Source organism: Piliocolobus tephrosceles, chromosome 5 (assembly GCF_002776525.5).
Source record: "Piliocolobus tephrosceles isolate RC106 chromosome 5, ASM277652v3, whole genome shotgun sequence".
Classification (NCBI taxonomy): Eukaryota; Metazoa; Chordata; class Mammalia; order Primates; family Cercopithecidae; genus Piliocolobus; species Piliocolobus tephrosceles.
This window is the reverse complement of record NC_045438.1, coordinates 75,463,515-75,483,316: the sequence shown is the minus strand read 5'-3', so window position 1 is coordinate 75,483,316 and position 19,802 is coordinate 75,463,515. Positions and strand designations below refer to the sequence as shown.

The following is a 19,802-nucleotide window of genomic DNA, read 5'->3' as shown; positions in this document are numbered from 1 at the left end:
TCTCCCCCCCCCCCCCCCCCCCCCCCCCCCCCCGGCCCAATATGTACTGTGCTCCTTGGTTGCCAAGGAGACTTGCTTAAACATCAGCCCTGGGACATCTATTGAAAGAACTGGTTTCTTAAATGATGCTGTTATTTATTTTGATATTTAAAATAAAATATATACTGAGGACCTTGTGGTAATTTGGCATTCGTTAATCTGTATTCAGGTGGAGGTTTCATTCAACTTCAAGAAAACCCGTAATTGCACTATATGGTATGCTTTAAAAAGGATTCGTCAGATAAATTTTTCAACGGATTGTGTCTTGAATCATAATTTACTCCCATTTTGGTGATCTTATCAAGAAAGCTGACTCCGGTTTAGATCCCTTCTTCCCCTCTATTTCCAGTTTTATTTTGCAATTCACTTAGTCGTGATTATTTTAAGTTAAAAGCAGATGATTTAATTGTGGTTCCCCACACAAGGATGAGCTTCTGTTGTAAATTGAGCAGAACAGGAATACATGTTTGTGAATTTGTAACGTAAGAAGGTAGCATTCATGACATACATCTTTGCTAGCATTTTTATATCCCCTGCATCAGTATTGAAGCGCAGTTTTCTGCACCTCTGCTCATTTCTGAGAAGATTCTGTTTTCTCTAAAATCTCTTATTGATTTTTTTTGAGATCTGTCTTATCTCTATACACGTACAGAGATAGATATAAAATGTGTGCCATGGCTTACTAGAGCTTATATGAAAGTGCAATTGTTTTTGTTTTTTGTTTTTTTCTGATGGGACTTGGTCCTCTACTAGAACACTGATAGGCCCATAGAAGAGATCAGTGCTTCTCTTTCACAGAAGCCCCTAATACCTGGGCTACCAGTTTTGTTTCGTTTTGAGGCCTCAGGTGTCTATTGGGTGAGCTTATAACAGTGCTTGAAGGCATCAGCAATCCAGTAATTACATTTTGTGCGAATTTCATGCCTCCCTCACAAACAAATGGCCTAGTGAAGATCCACTGGTATTCACTGGTATTTTGTTTTCCTTTGGTATTTGTTCATCTTTTCTACTTCTTGTTAAATGACACAGGGAAATAAGTCAAATTCTTCTAATTTAGATTTTAAACTCTGTCATAGAAGGTGTAATAAATAATGTGAGGAGCAAGTAAGTAAGCCAAATAATGACTGAGGTAGATAGAGGGGATTTATGCAACTCACAGAGCTTTGGGAGATGAATAATGACGACAAACATTTTACATTACAGTGTAAAAAGCACTTCTCATATACTTCTTTTTTAATCCTCACAACAACCCTTTGAGGGCAATAAATTACCTTCCATTTAAAGCTGAGGAACCCAAGACTCAAACCTTGCTGAAGGTCACAGCTAGTGAATGGGGAAGCCCTTTCTAGATCCAGTCTCCTTGCCCTTAAAAAAAGTTGTGCGTGTGTTTCAGATGTGTGTAGGGATCTGGCAAGTGATATAAAGGAGTGGGGCAGGCCTAGAGAAGACATGTGGGAGAGAGGTTATGGAGTGGAGCGTGAACTGTGGCCTCTGGAACTTGCAAACCACTGTAAAGGAGGCAGCTCCCACTCCACTGTAGCTGATTGTTATTGTCCAGGCTCTAAAACATGACAGTTTTTTAAGGAAAACAGAAGCTTCCAGATTTTTTATATGAGGTATCCTTAATTTTAAAAACTGTAAGGACCACATTAAAAAATGTATCTGGGTCATATCTGGCCTGTGGCCTGCTAGTTAGCAACCCATAACTACTGAGGTCTCACTCAATTTTAAGTTATTATTCTCTAACAAAATACAGATGTGAACAAATACATCCATCACTGTGAGTGATCAGTTTTTTATTTCAATATTAAAGTCTAATAAATGCTCTACCTTTGTTCTTCAATAAACTGGTTCAAAGTTTTTTTGAAGTTTCCTAGATCTCTCTCTTATATCTCAGAAAATAAAAGAGCATGAAGTGCTCCAAAATAGGAATTTTTGAATCTGGTGAAACAAAAGCATTTATAGTTTAGAACTTATGTTCCTGGTTTAATGTTTTTTTTTCTTGCCGTAAGGCCAAGAAGTGGAGAACAACTCAGTTGAGTGCTTGTTATAGGAAGACGTAGGATTGGTCAGCAAATGGAGCATCCTGAGCCTTTAATGAAAACGTCTGATTAAAGTGTTACGTAATTAGTTAAAACCCACCACTGAATACTGCAAGATGCCAAAGGAGCAAAAACATAAGTGGGAACTCAGAGACATTAAATCCCAGCACCCTGGTATATAAAATGTTTACTCCTTAAATAACTATCTTGTCGTGAGGTAAATACATTTTGAGAAGCTGCCATTTTCTCCCGTTTCTCCTAGAGCTACAGAGATGCTAGTGGACTTCACTGAAGTAGGTAAGTAGTCAGAGAGGAGTGTCATTTTATTTACATTGTCTCTTTGGTGGATCCAGAGAGGTGTAGTTAAAAGGAAAAGCCAAAAGATTTGAACAGTGACTTCTAAAATCCCCCTCTGGAAAGATGCCTTAACAGTAAATAAAGCCATTTCAGTTTTCCTTTCGTGGAAATATGTTGCACCCCTAGTAAGGAGCTATGCAGGTGTGTGTTAGTAACGTTCTAACAAAGTCCTGGCTGAGTGCTGTTGAGATACCGTCTCTGCCTTCAAGGATTCAGAGCAAACACACTGCTCCTGGCAGCGTCCACTTTTCGAGCTCTTGTGTGAGCAAGCTACTTCCATATTGGCTTCACAGTGACTCTATAAACTGGGCATCTTATTTCCATTTTACAGATGGAGAATCTAATACTGCGAAGTCCAATTGGACCAATGAAAGAAATCTTGCAACCTCAGCTGCTCTTCTCTCTTCACATTCCTTCTTCTCAACTGTTATCTAATGCAGCTTATAGACACGTACATAATTGTGATTTTGAGGGAGTTATGTGTTAACTGTTACAATGGAAATATAAGATTACGTAGAAGCTCAGACACGGAAAAATTTTTAAGTGTTCTGATTGTGGAGATCAGGTCAGTCCCTATGTAGCAGGGGGATCAGTGCTGGAACTTGACGGCTGGGTGTGATTATATTAAATGAAAATCCTTATAGCTGTTGAAAGATGGGAGTCTCCACCGGACAGTCTGTTGGAAATGTGGGTTAAGAGGATGATGCTAGTGATACCTGATATTGATGAGCTTATTGTAGCTGAGCGGGTGAAAGCTTTGGAAGAACTATGGTCTCCAAGACGGAGTGCAGCAGAAGATGTAACTGTGGATGGGTGGGAGGGGATGGAGGAAGATAAATTCGGGAAGGAGACTAGGAGAGGAGTTGTAGCCATAGAGGAGAATCTGGAGAATGTAGTACTGATTCTTCTAAAAGACTGAACATAAAGGCAAGGGACAAACCAATATTATATTCTCTATACAGAGACTGGCACATGATAAATACCCATAAACCATGATGATGTGTCCATATATTTAATGTTCGGTGGCTTGTACATAATTTCTTCTTATGATAACACTTTTCTATAGAAAAAGCATACACATATTTTATATGAATTCATTTGGAGTGGATAAATATATGGATTTTCAATACTGGGAAAAGATTCTGGCAAATTAGATGATAAAAGATATAATCTTTTTTTTTCTAGTAGAGTCATAGACTTGGAGGCTAAGGAAGCTCTTACAGATACAGATTTTAAGGTTGCATATACTTTTGATGAAGTCTTGTATGTTTGGGACAAGTAAAGGAAAAATGTGGGCTGTATGTTAACCATTTGAAAAGCTATACTCAAATCCAGACAGAAGGCTTTGGTGACAGATAAATGTACTATAATCTTGATCTTCGTTGGGTCAGTGTTTTTACTACATCAGTATAGATATGAAAGAAATGTGACAAACAAGTGGGAGTGAGACTTGCATTTAAGTACTAGATCTTTGGTGACTGAGTGGGAGATCTACCTGTTAGAATGTTCAGCACAAGGTAACAGGATGAAATAAAATAGAAGGTGTCATAGCTAGAGTCTAGCACTGGGGATATTTGTCATGATAGAAATTTACTTTAAAGTTGGAGGGATTTTAATTCCTATCAAGTACAATATAAGCCAATATGGTGATTTGCTCTTCACAGATATATTTGGCAAGTAATGGAAAATATTATGAAAAAATGATACTGTAAGGAGCCCATCTTTCTTAATAAGCAAGGGGCTTTTTGGTGACAGCAGAGATAGATGTGGCTATGTCTCTGTGTCAGGCAGTGTCTTCCCTTCTCTGCTTATATGACTGCTTATTATTTCAGAATTGTTTTCCAATTTGTAGAGTAGAACTTAAGACTTTATCCTAGAACATTTTACTTTCTCTCTTGTTGGGAATTAGTAAATGGAATTCATTTTGTTCACCTTTTTCCTGGCATTTCTAATCAGAACCTTCATTCCCAGGCCCTTCTTGTCAAGATCTTTACCTAAGAGGAGCTGAGCAATGTGAAGTGCTCAACTTTCTTCATATTTCTTTTGTTCTTTCCCTATTTCATATGCACATTGCAATGCATTAATGTATTTAATTTAACTTGATTTTGACATATGGCACTATAAGTTTTGGTGAGATTTTTAAACGAACTATGTAGGAAAAAAAAGTTTTGCAGACTTAACTTGGAGTCAGATTAGTTCCACATATGGCAAAAAGCATTGAAAGCTATAAATTTGTCTAAAATAGCTTCTTCCCTTGCAAGGTTGAAGTCACCAACCTGATAAGATAATTTTTAAGTGAAGAAGAAATGTCTTTGGCAGTTTTCATGGACTCTTGACAACATTTTCCTACATGTTTATTTGAGGCATAATGTATTCTGCTTTCCATGCCAGATGAGCCAGTTCCAGTTACTTAGAAGCAGGGCTACCCCCTCCCTTCCCCACCCAGATGATACAACCAGTTTGTTATACAAGATATTGATGGAAAAAGAAGTCCCATCCTAGCTGATTGCTTCAGTGAGAACATATTTGATGCTAGTGGCACAGACAATAGAGCAGTGGAGGAGGCATTTTGCAATTTTTTATGACACAAGTTCTGATACCTCATTTAAAATCATTACTTAGGAACCTTATTATTTATGATTTTTAGTTCTACAATTGAAAGTGCAAGGTAGCATGGCACAACCAGAAGAACCTGAGCCTTGGAGCCTGGATTTGAATACTAAATCCAATACTTCTTGGTTCTGTGACTCACAGTTCAGTTACATATCCCCTAGTCTAGCTCTCATTTTCCTCATCTGTAAAATGGGAATTCTGTTACCTAGATTATGGAGTTGTTTTAAGATTAAATAAGATATGCATAGAAACATCTAGTACAATGTTGGTGTATAATAAAATCTCAGTACTTATTAATTCCTTCCCTTTGCCTCTCCTTTCCCCACTCCTTTGCCTTCCTCAAAATGATGGTGGAATTCATTTAAATTTCCTGAGCCATGTAAAATGTCTTAATCTGGTGTGCAGACCTTGGAGTGGAGCTACCCTAGTTATGCTATGGAGCTTTTAGTGATGCAGTATGCTGCTTACATGGGCTCTCCCAGGGAGAGGGATGCATAGCTTGGACTCAGTGATGTCTTTTCTCTCTGACAAGCCACTCTTCCCTCTTTTATGCAGCTCCTGGAGCATCAGCCTGGTCACAAGGAAAAGGAGGAAGGGTCAGTCAGTTTCCTCCTACCCAGGCAGCTCTCTGGGGTCTATCATAGGATCTCTTCAGGGGTCCACATCTGCAAAAAGCAGAGAGCTGCCCCTTGTGTTCTCTGTAGAATTAATAGTGGCAGCATCAAGTACCTGGCAGGTACAGACCTGTTAGCCTTTCTGTAAGGTCAATTTCTAGAGCCCACATCTTTCTTGACAACTAGAAGTTTCCCTTCATGCTGAATTATGTAAATTTTATGGAAAGGTCAAAAGCTCACCAGGATTAAAAACAAAACAAAACAAAAAAAAAACACTCCTCAAATTTCAAGTCAGGTACGATTAAAATCTTCCCAAACAGAATACTTTCTAGTTAAATCTATATTTTTTTCTTTTTCTCTGCACCACGACCTCACCCATTCCCTGTTCCCACCAGCAACTCCTTCTTCTGTGTTGAAATATCATGTGGGTTTCAGATGACCCAGGAGTGCACATGAGATTAGTATGACTTGACTCTTTTCAAAGTCACCGCCAGCTCATGGGCTTAGGGAGAACCTAGACAGCAGAAGGAACTGCTAGCAGCCCACCACACTTGTAGGAAGTTAGCCTGAGCAGTATATTGTAGGATCACATAGACCAAGCTAAGCTCTGTTTTCATCATACAATGGATTATAAAGCACGTCCTTAAATAAAATACTTTTTCTTGTGCCAAATGTGCTCTGCTTATACCTGGTATGCATGTATGCATATATTTCAGTATTTGTAAAGTTATAGTGCAATTTCATAATTCAGATGCATTTTTACTAGTTGATAACATTACTTGAGATGCCTCAAATAAGAAAGACAAGTTTTGTGACTGTTAAAGACAGAAAATCCTTTACTCATTTCTTTATGGCTCCAGAAAAGAATATGGTAAAAAATGTTTTGTAATGGAGATTGATTATAGTGAGGTGTAGATTCTCAGCTGAAAAATATGGTAGCCGAAATGACATCAGTGCCAGGTCTTGTGTCTGCATCACATTCGCACACCAGCACGGTTGCAAAATCATTACGAAAAAAAAGCCTACTCTAAATGTGAACATACCGGTTTATTCTAAAACACTCCCCAAGTAATAGTTGTGGTTATTATTTTGGAAATTTAGGTTCATAATTGATATAGATATCTGAGTGGAGGAGGTTTATTTTGATAGAGTCTCTCATTCACTTGCTTCATCATCTACTCTGCTTGACATTTTCTGAAAGGAGACTTTCTTTTTAAACAAAATGCTGTTTTTGTGATAGGCAGTGGTGTAGATGTAATCAGATGCCCCTTTGGCTGCGTAAAGCTTCATTAGTCTTTCCTAGCCTGATGTCCTTGAGCTGATAGAACTGACTGGGTTTTTTTTTTTTTTTTGAGACTTCAAAGCCTAAAGAAATATGAAATCAATGTTTTGTTTTTTCTTCCACGAAAACATTGATTACCTACAATCTGATTTAATTTTGCCGTAGTTTATCTTCTTTAGCTTTGGGCCAAAGCCATTTATCATTTCTTGGAGGTATTCCAGATCACCTACAGATGGGGCCTCCTAATAGAGCAAAAGTCATCTAAGAAACTCATGCACAGCCCTTAGGCCTTTCTATACAGCATTTAACTTGACTTTTTTTCTGAAATCCCTAAGATTTGTGAATCTTAGTGTCATCTATAGGGTTTTCTGATGTTTCCCTTCTCTCATCTTGTACTGTTTCACAAGGTTGTCATTTTTTTCCCATTTTTTTGAGACAGATTCTCGCTCTGTCACTCAGGCTGGAGTGCAGTGGTATCGTCACAGCTCATTGCAGCCATAATCTTCTGGGCTCAAGCGATCCTACCACTTCAGTCTCCCTTGTAGTTGGGACTATAGGTGTGTATCACCACACCCAGCTCATTAAAAAAATTTTTTTTTGTAGAGATGGGTGTCTCACTATGTTTCCCTGGCTGGTCTCAAACTCCTGGGCTCAAACAATTCTTCCACCTTGGCCTTCCAAAGTGCTAGAATTATAGATCTGAGCTGCTGTACCTTACCAAGTTGCCAATTTTTGATTTCTGTGTTTCATGCTGTTTTTATCAATGTTACCCATCAGAAGCCTGCAATTAATTATTGTCATTACATTTTGTTAATTGCTTTAACATTGAATATTAATATATTCTGTATATGTAACTGCCAAGGGGTTTGCAGATGTGGGTGGAATTCTTTGGGCAGCACATTATTTTCCTAGTGGCTAAGGGTTTAGTGGTTAAGGATTTCACTAGCATGGAATTAGGACAGGAGGAATTAGTTACATGGTTTATCTGTGCAGGAGCTTCACCCCTACATAAAACCTTTGAAAATAATGACATATTTTACTCCTGGACCTAATGAGGGATGAAATTCCCATACCCCTCAAAACATGTGCCTTGATTACTGAATTTTTCCTTTTGGGCATTGTATTCTTGGAATTCTGCTTCCTCTACTTTGACCTCTTTCAGGAAATTTATATCCTGTGATTGCTTCAGAATTCTGTTGCCATCCATTCTTTGTTCACGTGGAACCTTAGAGTGCCTCAGTCAGCAGCTATTGGTGTATGACTCCTTTGTTGGATGCAAGAACAAGGCAAGTTTGGAAAGAGGACTTCTTGCCTCTCAGCATTAAGTGAGCCCTTCACATCAGTGGCCAACTGTTGACCAAGATGTTTAAGAAACACAGGTTATCATTGCTCTCAAGAACTTCCTTGGTTCTTAGATGTAATGCATCTCCCCTTTGTATCTGGAGCTCCACGGTTGAGCTCAGGAATGGAAGCATATTGACACTTTCAGGAGAGAGCCTTTCTATGTGGTGGCATAGCACCCACCATCATCTCAGCTGGGACAGAGGGTCATCTCCCAGGAACCAGCCACATGTCCCTCTTTGGCCAGTTTTGAGGCCTCCTAAGAATAGTGCCAGGGTTAATAAGGCCTTTTCTTTAGGCAACACTCACTTATGGTGGCTCAAGTCACACATCAGTACTGAAAATGTCTCACTGTTACTGTCTCTGTGGATCACGGTTAGGCTAGGGGTCGACACAGTAAGTGGGTAGGGAGAGCAAAGGCAGGCAGAATCAGTTTCCTTGAGTTTTCACTCTGTAGGGAGTTACCTTGACTTCAGAACTCTGTGCCTAAGTCTCCTTCTGTATAAATTGGGATAACACAAAGAATCTCACTTTTCTCACATTGTCATCCATGAGATAAAATTAGATACGTTAAGTACTTTGTTTGTATTAAGAGTGCTCTGGTATTGGTTTTGGTTGGGCATTGTAGGACTTTGCGTTAGAAAATCATATATTTACCACTGTCCTGCAAATATGTGCACTCTAGAGGTTTGCAACCAGGCTGGTCCTCAGAATGACCTGAGATTGTTTCAAAAATATAGATTACTGGATCTTCTAGACTTACTGTGTGAGAATCTGCATTAGTACTGAGACATTTGTGTATTCAGAAACTCCCGTTGACTAATTATGGTGACAGGTCTGCTTTGGGAGATGTGGTCTAGAGTGCAGTGAGCTGCTCACACTCTGCTTCTTATTCCCACCTTCCAAGAACCAGCCAGACCATCTGTATTTGGGCCTCAGCTTTCTTGTCATTCACACTTAACAACAACAACAAATAGCAAGTTAAATCAGTTCTGAGGTCACTGCTCTCCAGATACTCAGTGGACATTTAAACAACACAGACAATTCTCTACCAACCAGGTGCCCTGTCTGGGTAGAAGTCTTGATGTGTGATTAACATCTTTACTACCAAAACAGAGGTTATCATTTTCTACTAAAATTTGTGTACAACTAATTAGGCAGATTGCTGCAGAGAGCAGTTAATATCCTCATAGTTGTCCATATGGCACTTCAGTTGATTAATAACATACATTTCTGTGTAAGATAAAACTAGATGCATTTTTATTTTATATCTTTTTAGATTTAGAGCATTGATAGTGATTACATGGCATTATGTAAGCCAACTGGAGAATGCCATTTCCACTGTGGATGAAATCTTATGAGTCATTGATTAACAGGTTGGTAGTGAACTGCTGCGGGATAGTATGGATATAGCAGGATTTGAGGAGCAGAGAGGCTACAGTTTCAAATTGTAGCTTGATCTTTATTTTTGGGAGGGCTCAAAATGTGCTTTTGAATATTAGGTATTTTGAGGAGATATGCAATTGTTAAGCACCAGTATACAGATAAGAAGAAAAAAAACCCTTGCCATTAGACAACTTGAAAGGCATAAATGAATTGCCGACATCTACAAAAATGATCAAGGTTATGCATGGTTGGATGTGCTTAATTGTAATTTTAAAATAATTCATTTTGTGGTGTGTGACTAGCTGAGAGAAAGGCAGACATCATACTTAGGTTTACCTGTGTGTGGCAATTTAATTATTATTGACTATTGTGATGGTTTTCTGATATTGAGTTAGGTACAAGCCTGCTTAATTTCTATCGCAGGAAACTTTTTAATGCTCAATAATATTTTTGACTTGAAGAAAAAGTCTTCTGACCTGAAGAATGACCATTTCAGGACTAGAGTTGTTTTATCAAGTTACCTTTCCCCCCTATAAAGTAAGGTAAATGCTGTCTGTGGAACTTTGGCAAATTAGATTTTGGTTGGACTCTTCTGCCTTTTTTGTCAAGGAAAAGAGGAGGGGTCCAGGAGGAAAAAGGGAAAACTAAATGTGAAACCACGTCTATCATCAATTGATTTTGAAGTTGCAGCCTCATTGGGTGGTTAGTATTGGGCCATCCTGCCAAAATCATCTCTTTGGCCATCTGTGCCAAATTATAGGGAATAATAGCCTTGGGCACAGCTGCTGAGTCTAATGTGCATTTCTAACTTGTATATTAATGATAATGACTGCATAGAGAAGACCAGTGACCAAAAGTGCAGAATAAATAAGAAGGAACCAAATCTATGTAAATGTAGAATTCAAAGAAAGGAAAATCTCTATTTTACATTAGGAAATGACAGCACATATTTATTTAAATCTCTATACAAGAATATGACCTTTTCCTACTCCATCTCTTCACAGTTTCTCCTAAGGAGAAATAAATCTCAAGAGAGACTGGCCTTGAATTTTGGTCCTTCTATGTGGTGCTTCTTGAATTTGCTCTGAGATAGGACGTGGATTTTATTACTATATCCCAACATTGATAGGGCCTTTTCTCAGCTCAGCCTATCCCTTTAAGAGAATCACTCAGGAGTGACTGACTGCCTTTGGTGTCACTGTACTTTTTGTTGGTTGGCTGGGACCAGCAGTAGGACGTTTATAGGCAGGCTAAGTCTAATGTCACTAGGAATATAATTAAATTATAAGAAAATGAGATATTCCACAATCCAATGACTAAGGATAAAGAATGCTAAGAATCAGGATTTTAAATAGACATGTCTACATTTGCATGACCATTCATTTCTCTAAAGTATCTTAACTAATCAATGTATTGGAAGGAAACCTACCTTATAGTGAAGGAAGCCTTTAGAAAAGTCACCCAAGGAATGTGAAATGATTTGGCACATAGAACTTAGTAGCATAGTTCCCTATACATGCTTTACAATTATTTTTCCTTCAAGCCTACCTCATTCAGAGCCTTCTCATTTTTGGTTGTTCAGCACCCAAACCTTGGAAACATCCTTAGCGTCTTTCTCTCACAACTTACATCCAAACAGTCAGGAAATTCTGTTGGCTCTACCTTCAAAGTATACCCAGAATCTGACCATATGTCACCACTTCCCTCTACCATTCTCGTCCCAGTCAACATTACCTGTTGTTTAAATCATTGCAGCAGATCCCCAGAAGGTCTGCTTTGCCTCCTATAGACTCTTCTCCACACAGCAGCCAAAGTTTTTGTTTTAAAACCTGAATGAGGCTATATTTCTTTGCCCAAAACTGCAGCAGCTTCCATCCCAAGAACCAGACCCTGTATACCATCTATCCCCCGCTTATCTCCCTTTGCCTTGCCCATTCCTGCCTTAGAACTGGTGTCTCACAGTTGGTAATACCCTCGACCTGGAATGCCCTGCCACCTGCCTACCCGCAGGCGCACTGTCTTACCTCCTTCAGGTCTTTGCTCAAATGTCACTTTCTCAATGAAGCCCACTGTGATCACTGTGCTTAAAATTGCAACCTGCCTACCACCCCAACCCCTTCACTCTCAATTCATCTTAACCTGTATTTTTTCCCCCACAGCTCTTACCGATTAAAAAAAACAAAACAAAACGAATTTACTGAGGGAAAACTGGCATATCATTAAAGTTCACCCATTGTAAGTGTGTACAGTTCAGTAGTTTGTAGCAAATGTATAGCGTTCTGTAGCCACCAACACAATCCAGTTTTAGAACATTTCTGTCACCCCAAAATGTTCCCTCATGCCCATTTGCAGTTATTCCCCACCCCCTCTCCATCATAGGTAACCTCTAGTGTGCTTCTACATCTATACATTTGCCTTTTCTAGACATTGATGTATTTGTTTTATTTGCTTAGTGTTTAGCATGTATGGTCCAAAAGATGAAGGAGCTGCATATTTGTGTAAAATTTGGATATTATCCTATTTCTTGTGTATGTGCACTTATTTGCAGGTAACCAGTGTCAGGACATGGGGAAGTTGGACAGAAATGGGAGAGAGATGTAGGGATGCCTGTGCTCCATCTGTGTGTGTCTGTCGGGCAACAATCCTGAGGTTCTCTGGGTGCGCCTCCACTGCGCCGTCCTCCTCAGGGAGATGAGCTGACTCCTCACATGTTTTCTATTAATGAATGATTCCGTGATTTCTTCATTCAGTTATGGAGGAGAACATGGAATCAATGTGTACTCCTGCCTCAATATTCGGTTATCAGGGGCTCTCAGCCTCTCCTTCCACTTCCTCAGGTGTCCTCCTCTACCCTCCATCCTCACAGCTGCTCTTCTGCCTTCAGCTTCCTTACAGCTTCTCTGTGCCACTTCCTTTATCCTTCTGTCCCTTCCTAGGGACTGATGTCACTAGTATCTTTAGAGATGTGGCTTCCATCATGTCACTCTCCTTTCTAAAAACTTCTGGCAGCCTTTGAAGACCCACGGCTTGATTGGTCTCAAAAAACGTTTCTCCACCTGCCTTCTAATTCTTCCCAATGTGAACCATGTCTCTTTCTCAGACTCTGTAAATAAACACACTGTCAGGAAATATCAGTTCCTTGACAAACTTTAGTGTTATGTATTTCTGATTCCTAAGCCTCTTTGTCAAGTAATGAATAATTTAAAACAAACAAACAGAAAAACCCTTAAAGCCCCTAGGAGTTGATTATTTGAAGAAATCTGGTAACTTATCTGTGTATGTTTTCCTAAATCTGTTATTCTTAAAGCATCACAGCTCCATATTTGCTGTATATTTACCAAGGGTGTCTCTGACCACCAGTGTTGTGAAGTTATAGTTACAAGATAATTCCATAGTAGAAAATAAAACAAAACATGTATGGTTCAGGCGCACCAGCATCAGGACCGGACTTCACTTCCACTAGGTCCACTGTTGTTGCCTGCTGGAGGGTCCTGGGGGCCCTGGTCAGGTGGTACTGGGGCAGGGCTGGGCCCCACAGTGGACACCTTCGCTTCTGGGCTCCAGTCTTCCCACATGCTTCTCGTGTCCTGCTGATACCTCATCGGCATTTTCTGTGCTCCTGTTGCTGCTTCTATTTGCTCTGGTCCTCCCTGATGACCAGTGGTGTTAAGGCTGCCTGTGGACCACACTGTTCACTAGCCACTGGCCTCCTCCACAGCCAGTGGGCTTTGGCTGCTTGTAGCTTCCTTTCTTTCTTCCTGCAGCAGGAGCAGCACCAGGGAATACATAGATGGAATGGATTTGGAAATAGACAGGCCTAAGCTTGAATCCCGGTTCTTTCATATACGAGTTATTTAGTCTGGGGAAAGTTACTTATTTCTTTGAACCCCAGTATTGTGCTCTAGGGACAGTTACACCCACCCTGCAGTATAATCATGTGACCCACATGCAATGATGTATGTAAGTTTCATTGTCCAGTGCGTGACACAGAGTCAGCACCCAGTACGTTTTTGTTATTGATTGTTATGATTATTCTAAAGTGAACTGCAAGGGCCCAGGAAGCTAATGGTTGCTCCCCTTTCTCTGAGGACAGCAGGCCTTTCTTCCCAGGATTACTGCTCTATGGGTGTAGGGTAATGTGAGTGTAGGCAGTCTTTTTTGACCACCATCTACATTTTCCAGTACTCAGTCTCTAAAGCTAGCAAACAGCTGTGAGACATGGGCCACACCTTATTGGCTTGTGTGACCCGCCCCTCCCCTTTTCCTGCCATGCTGTCATTGCAAGACGAAAGATAGAAAACACCGAAGTCTTCTGTGTTGTTATTGCTTCTTAAAGCTGCCGTTGGTGTTTTTGCTTATAAAAGCATTGCCAGTTTTCTCAGGAATACTGTTTTACTCTGTAAAGAATGCTCATTCGGCACACAGTTACTGGGCATCTGTCAAGTGTCAGGCATTATGCCAACAGCTGATGAGTCAGTGGCGAGGAAGACAGTCAGGAACTTGTCATCTCTGAGCTGACACTCTAGTGGAAGCTTTCATCACATGGTCTCACAAATAAAAGTGAGATTACAATAGAAATAAGTGCTGAGGAGGAGAGGTTCATGGCATTGTGAAAATATACGTATAAAGTGGGGAGCTTTGACCTGCTCTGGAGGTTGATGAGGAAGACTTCCCTAAGGGGGTTTGAAGGACAAGAGGCATCAGTGAGGCGAAAGGGAGAGGTTGGAGAGTGTTTCAAGTAATGGGAAAAAAATCCTAGGAGGAAACATGGTGTCAACAAGGTAGAGTGGGATGCAGAGCGCCAAGGGCAGTGAAGGGGGAAATGTGCTGGAGGACAGTAAGAGAAGGACTGCACACGGGCCTATAAAGATATCTATCTTTATCAGAAATGCCGAGAAGCCATTGAGGAACGATTGTAATGATGAAGTGGCAGGAACTGGAAGGCTAAGATGAGATCTGATTACAAGGGAACAGTAATCAGAACAGGAGGGCACTGGAGTCCATTGATCTGATTCCGATCAAAGGTGATAGAAGTAGCTTAGCCTAGGGAGGTGGGAATAGAGAAGGGGATAAATTGACTAAGGACAACTCAGGAGGTAAAATTTTCAGGGCCTGGTGCTGGATTGAACATTGAGGGTAAGGGAAGGGAAACCTGATGACTCCTACATGTGCGCAGGTGGAGGTATCATTCTATACAACTGCAAGTGCGAAGGTAACATTCCATACAACTGCATTAATGTTGGTGCCGTTTGTATGGGTTGTAGTACTAATCCATACAACTGTGTGGTTATGGCAATATTAAATTTGAGCCGTCTTTAGGATGTTGAAATGAAGATATTACATAGGTTCTTATATGTTTGGAGCTCATAGAAAACATTGGACCCTTAATATGATTTTTGATTGAGATTGAAATTGCCTAGGGATAAAGTAGATCAATTAAATCTCAAGGAACTGTAACTCTTAATGATTAGGTAGAGAGGGATAAGCAAAACGGCAGAAAAATAAACAAGTGTAGCCAGAGAGGAAGGAAGAAAACCAGGAGAGACTGGAATCATAGAAGCCAATGCAGTGGTGTGATTGAAGGAGAGAGCATTTACTGATGTGAAATGCTGCTGATACCCAAAAAGTAGAGGAGTGAAAATGACAACTGAATTTGATGTTGGTCAAGATAAAGCATGCATGGTGACTCAGAGACCAAAAGCAGCCTGCAGCCCAGACCTCATTACTATGCCACTGCACTAAATCCCAGAACCATACTATAGCCCGGCTTAAGCAGCCCCAAGAAGGCAGAGCTTCCAAACTGGCAGAACAGATAATAAGCCGAGTTACAGAAAAAAGGCAAATGAACAGTTTCTTGCACACCAGACTTTGTAGTAAGATTCGTGCTTACTCTCTAAATGCTGTAGACTCATTCATTTAGCAGACTTTATTGGATGCTGTATACAGAAGTGAGGTGAGAGGCACTCCGTGCCCCGAATACATTCATAGAACAGCAGAGAGGAAAGATATAACAATAATACACCCATAATTGTGATGTAGACATAAGGTAAGCGTCACTAACACAGGTACAAATTATTGGAATTCAGAGAATGGAAAGTGTAATAGATGATGTGAAATGTACAGATCAAAAATAGAAACTTGGAGTGCATAGTCAGTCAAAAATCAAGCATACCTCGGGGTAAGAAGCCTCCTGGAAAGCAGAAAATTAACACCTTAGGATTTACTGTAGAGTGGCACTGATAGCTCATTAGCCTTTCTGAGCCATTATTTCTTCCTTTGCACTTTTGTAAACAAATTTTCAAGTCTTTTCAAGGGTTTACAAGGTTGAAATTTTGAAAAATAAATTTCCTTGAAAACGCTTTAAAAAGTGTAACTTCTATGATTTGCATGTTCAAGTCAGCACTACTTTAATAAAAATAGTGAAAAAGGAATTTTTTTATTATATTTTAAGTTCTAGGGTACATGTGCTTAACGTGCAGGTTTGTTACATATGTATACTTGTGCCATGTTGGTGTGCTGCACCCATCAACTCGTCATTTACATCAGGTATAACTCCCAATGCAATTCCTCCCCCCCCTCCCCATAATAGGCCCCGGTGTGTGATGTTCCCCTTCCTGAGTCCAAGTGATCTCATTGTTCAGTTCCCACCTATGAGTGAGAACATGGAGTGTTTGGTTTTCTGTTCTTGCGATAGTTTGCTGAGAATGATGGTTTCCAGCTGTATCCATGTCCCTACAAAGGACACAAACTCATCCTGAAAAAGGAATATTTTGTTCTTTCCATCTGGGTTGGCACTAGTTTCAAAAATATTAACTTTGAGAAATATTCCTAACAAATTCCTAACAAATACTAAGACTTCTCTCTAGGAAGTGGTGAAACAAACATGCATTTTGATATTTGATTTAAGAGATATCATGATTCTTATCATGTATTTTCTGAAAACCTGTTGTTATTCCCATGAAGAATTAGCCATACTTAATCTGATTTAATTCTTAAATAAGTTTCCTGAGTGACTTACATTTTAGTCAAATGAAATGATAGCTCTGAGAATCATTGGTTTTATTAAGCAGAGAAGTATGATATGATTCAGGTAAGACTAGATGTTATAGTCAACTTCACGTAATCCACGAAAGCACCTCTTACACCACTCTTGAAAAAGTGAGCCTGAGAAAGTATCCTCTCAAGCTTCCCCTCTGGAGCCTCTGCTGCACAAGGGGTTCCCTGCTGCACAAGGATCACCTTGGTTGGTGTCACATAGCTGGTTTTTTTCTGTGATTTATCCTTTACTGATCTGTTCCATCTAAGCAATGAGAAGACCGCCAAGAACAATTTGGAACACTTTCTTCTGAACTCTTACATTTTCTCTGTTGTGTGTAATTGGAATGAGGGGTCAGGTGCAGAAACTGGTTCTCATAACTTTTTGAGAATAGAATAAATGGTCCAGATCCTTATTCCTGTGCAAAAGGCATGTATGAATATGGTCTCAGAGAAAGAATGCAGAAAAAGATTGGCATATGTACTGTATATATAGTAACTTAGGTAAGGCCTGTTTGTGGAACCCCGTTAAAACCCTCTGTTCTTAACTATCCTGGGCCATGTTCTGAAAGGGTTCCCTGAAGCACATGTGTTGCTCAAACATTCTCCTGCTTTACAGCCAGCGGTTACTCCGCAGTCACTTTTGTTAGCTTAGGCTTCGCTGCCTTTTGCAGCCCAAGATCTGCTGGCCCCACTTGTCTGGGTCAGCCTGGTCTGGTGCTGCCCCTGTACTACTGCTGTCCCCCTCAGCATCCTTTCCAGCTACTCCTGCCACCTCACACCTGCCAGATCCCCAGCATGCTTCTTCACCTCCATCTCAGTCCAAAATCTGTGCATCAAGCCATCTGTGCTCAATACCCATTTTCTCCATGAAACCCTTCCTGATTAGCTCTACCATACAATAATTTGCCTTGTTCTAGACATCTTCATCTACTCTGTCATTTAGCTGTGGAGAGTTGCCTTTTGTTCTCTGGTTATCTTATGTGTGTTTTCTTTTCTTTTTTTTTTTTTTTTTGAGACGGAGTCTCGCTCTGTCGCCCAGGCTGGAGTGCAGTGGCCGGATCTCAGCTCACTGCAAGCTCCGCCTCCCGGGTTTACGCCATTCTCCTGCCTCAGCCTCCTGAGTAGCTGGGACTACAGGCGCCCGCCACCTCGCCCGGCTAGTTTTTTGTGTATTTTTTAGTAGAGACGGGGTTTCACCGGGTTAGCCAGGATGGTCTCGATCTCCTGACCTTGTGATCTGCCCATCTCGGCCTCCCAAAGTGCTGGGATTACAGGCTTGAGCCACCGCGCCCGGCCATGTGTGTTTTCTTAATTTGAAAGTATATGAATGATAGAAGCTGTGTCTTAAAGTGTAAAGGCTGGAAAGGACATTAGCATTGAAATCCTCTATCTTTTATCCCACTTCAGGAAATCAGTAGCAGTGACTTGCTGCAGCTGTGGTGTGTGTGTGTGTGTGTATGTGTGTGTGATTCAGAATATCCCTTCAGGGTCATATTAGATTCTCAAGGAAGACGAGAGAGGGGAGAAAGCATAGAGAGATTGAAAAAGACTTTCCCTGGGTTATTCTTATGCCACCACCTCCCTTTCTGCCTCCGTCTCTAGTTTTTATTGTCCTCATTCTGCAAAGAATCACCCCTTGTGGCAGAGTGGCTTGCCATCAAGCCTGAGTAATGTGTAGACAACCTGTTTCACCTCTGTCTTTCCCACATGCCATGGTTAAAAATTAAATTAAGCATTCGGGGCTACAGATTTAGAGGAGGGACTGTAGGCTAAAAGGGAAAGAGAAATGAGATGGATTGTTCACGCTCCCTCTGCACACACACACACACACTATCTGTACATATACACATAAACACATACATATACACACAGACACACACCAGGATGTAGACACATATGCACACACATATATACACATACATCCACACACATGCCTATACATACACACATACATTCTCTCAACACGTATCCTGGGGTAAAGGACTGTGATAGGGCCATTATTCTTTTCCTCAAAATGGATTTGGCTTATGGTAAATGCAGAGTTCACATTCCTCTAGAACCAGCTCTTAAAGGGTTGGTCTCTTGGTGTCATTCACTAAAGACCTGTGCGGTAATATATTTACTTCTGTTTCCAAGAAGAAGTGAAGAAAACTTTATTCTGTTCTACCAAGGAGATTTCTCACCCACACATAGGCTGATACCTGTTTTACTTATTACTGCTGACCCCTGATGTTGGATAACTTCACATCAGCTGCAAAGAACTCTGCCACAAACTGATTTAGTTGGATTCCTCCACATTTTGTATGAGAAAGCAGAAGCCCAGGGAAACAAACTGGCTTGGCCAGCAAAACCCTTAGTAGCAGAGCCGTGACCAGGACCCAGGTCTCTGAGGTCTTGTCTTTACTAGTTGCTCTTCTTTGTCTTTATGGCCCCTATAGTGCTTCACACAAACACATTTCATAAGCCTTCACTGCTTCCTTTTCCAGTTAAACACTTTGAGCTTCCTGCTTTTTTATTTTGCCATATGCACAGACACTTGCCCCAGCCATATGGGGAAGGGAAAAGTCATATCTGGCAGGGGAACGAGTGTGCAGATGCATTCTTTTTATAATTACTGAAAAGAAGGTTGTTGGAGGTATGATTTATTTAGCCAGCTTCTTCAGATCTAGATTCAAAAGCTGTTCTCATGTTCAGAAAATATTTTATTTTGTACAAAACTCTCAGGACATTAATTCCTTCTCAACCCACGGTCTCATTTTTCAGCATGTGCCTCTCACTGAAAGCTAGTTCACCGCCAGCATTAATTTGACCCCCAGCTGTATTCGTTCCCTGTCAGTTCTTGTCCTCCAGGCTGTTGCTCATCGTTATATCAAAGATGGGAGCAGCTGGAATTAGATGCCTGTGATTATTAAGACGGTAATTACTGATTGTGCTGACACCAGTAATATTAACTGGTGTTTAAATAATTTAAAATGTTACCTATGAGGCATGCATGAATTCAAGGTATCAGAATAAAAGGCAGTATCTAAAATAGCCCGGGCAAGAATAAAATATTTGTTCTTGTTTTATTCAGATATTCTGGCTTAAAAT

General features: G+C 40.4%; 1 protein-coding gene across 2 annotated transcripts in view; it reads left to right on the top strand.

The window, feature by feature from the left end:
- Nucleotides 1-19,802, top strand: part of KLHL32 (kelch like family member 32) — a 259,608-nt gene that overhangs the window by 28,782 nt on the left and 211,024 nt on the right. The gene's annotated exons all lie outside the window — the stretch shown is intronic.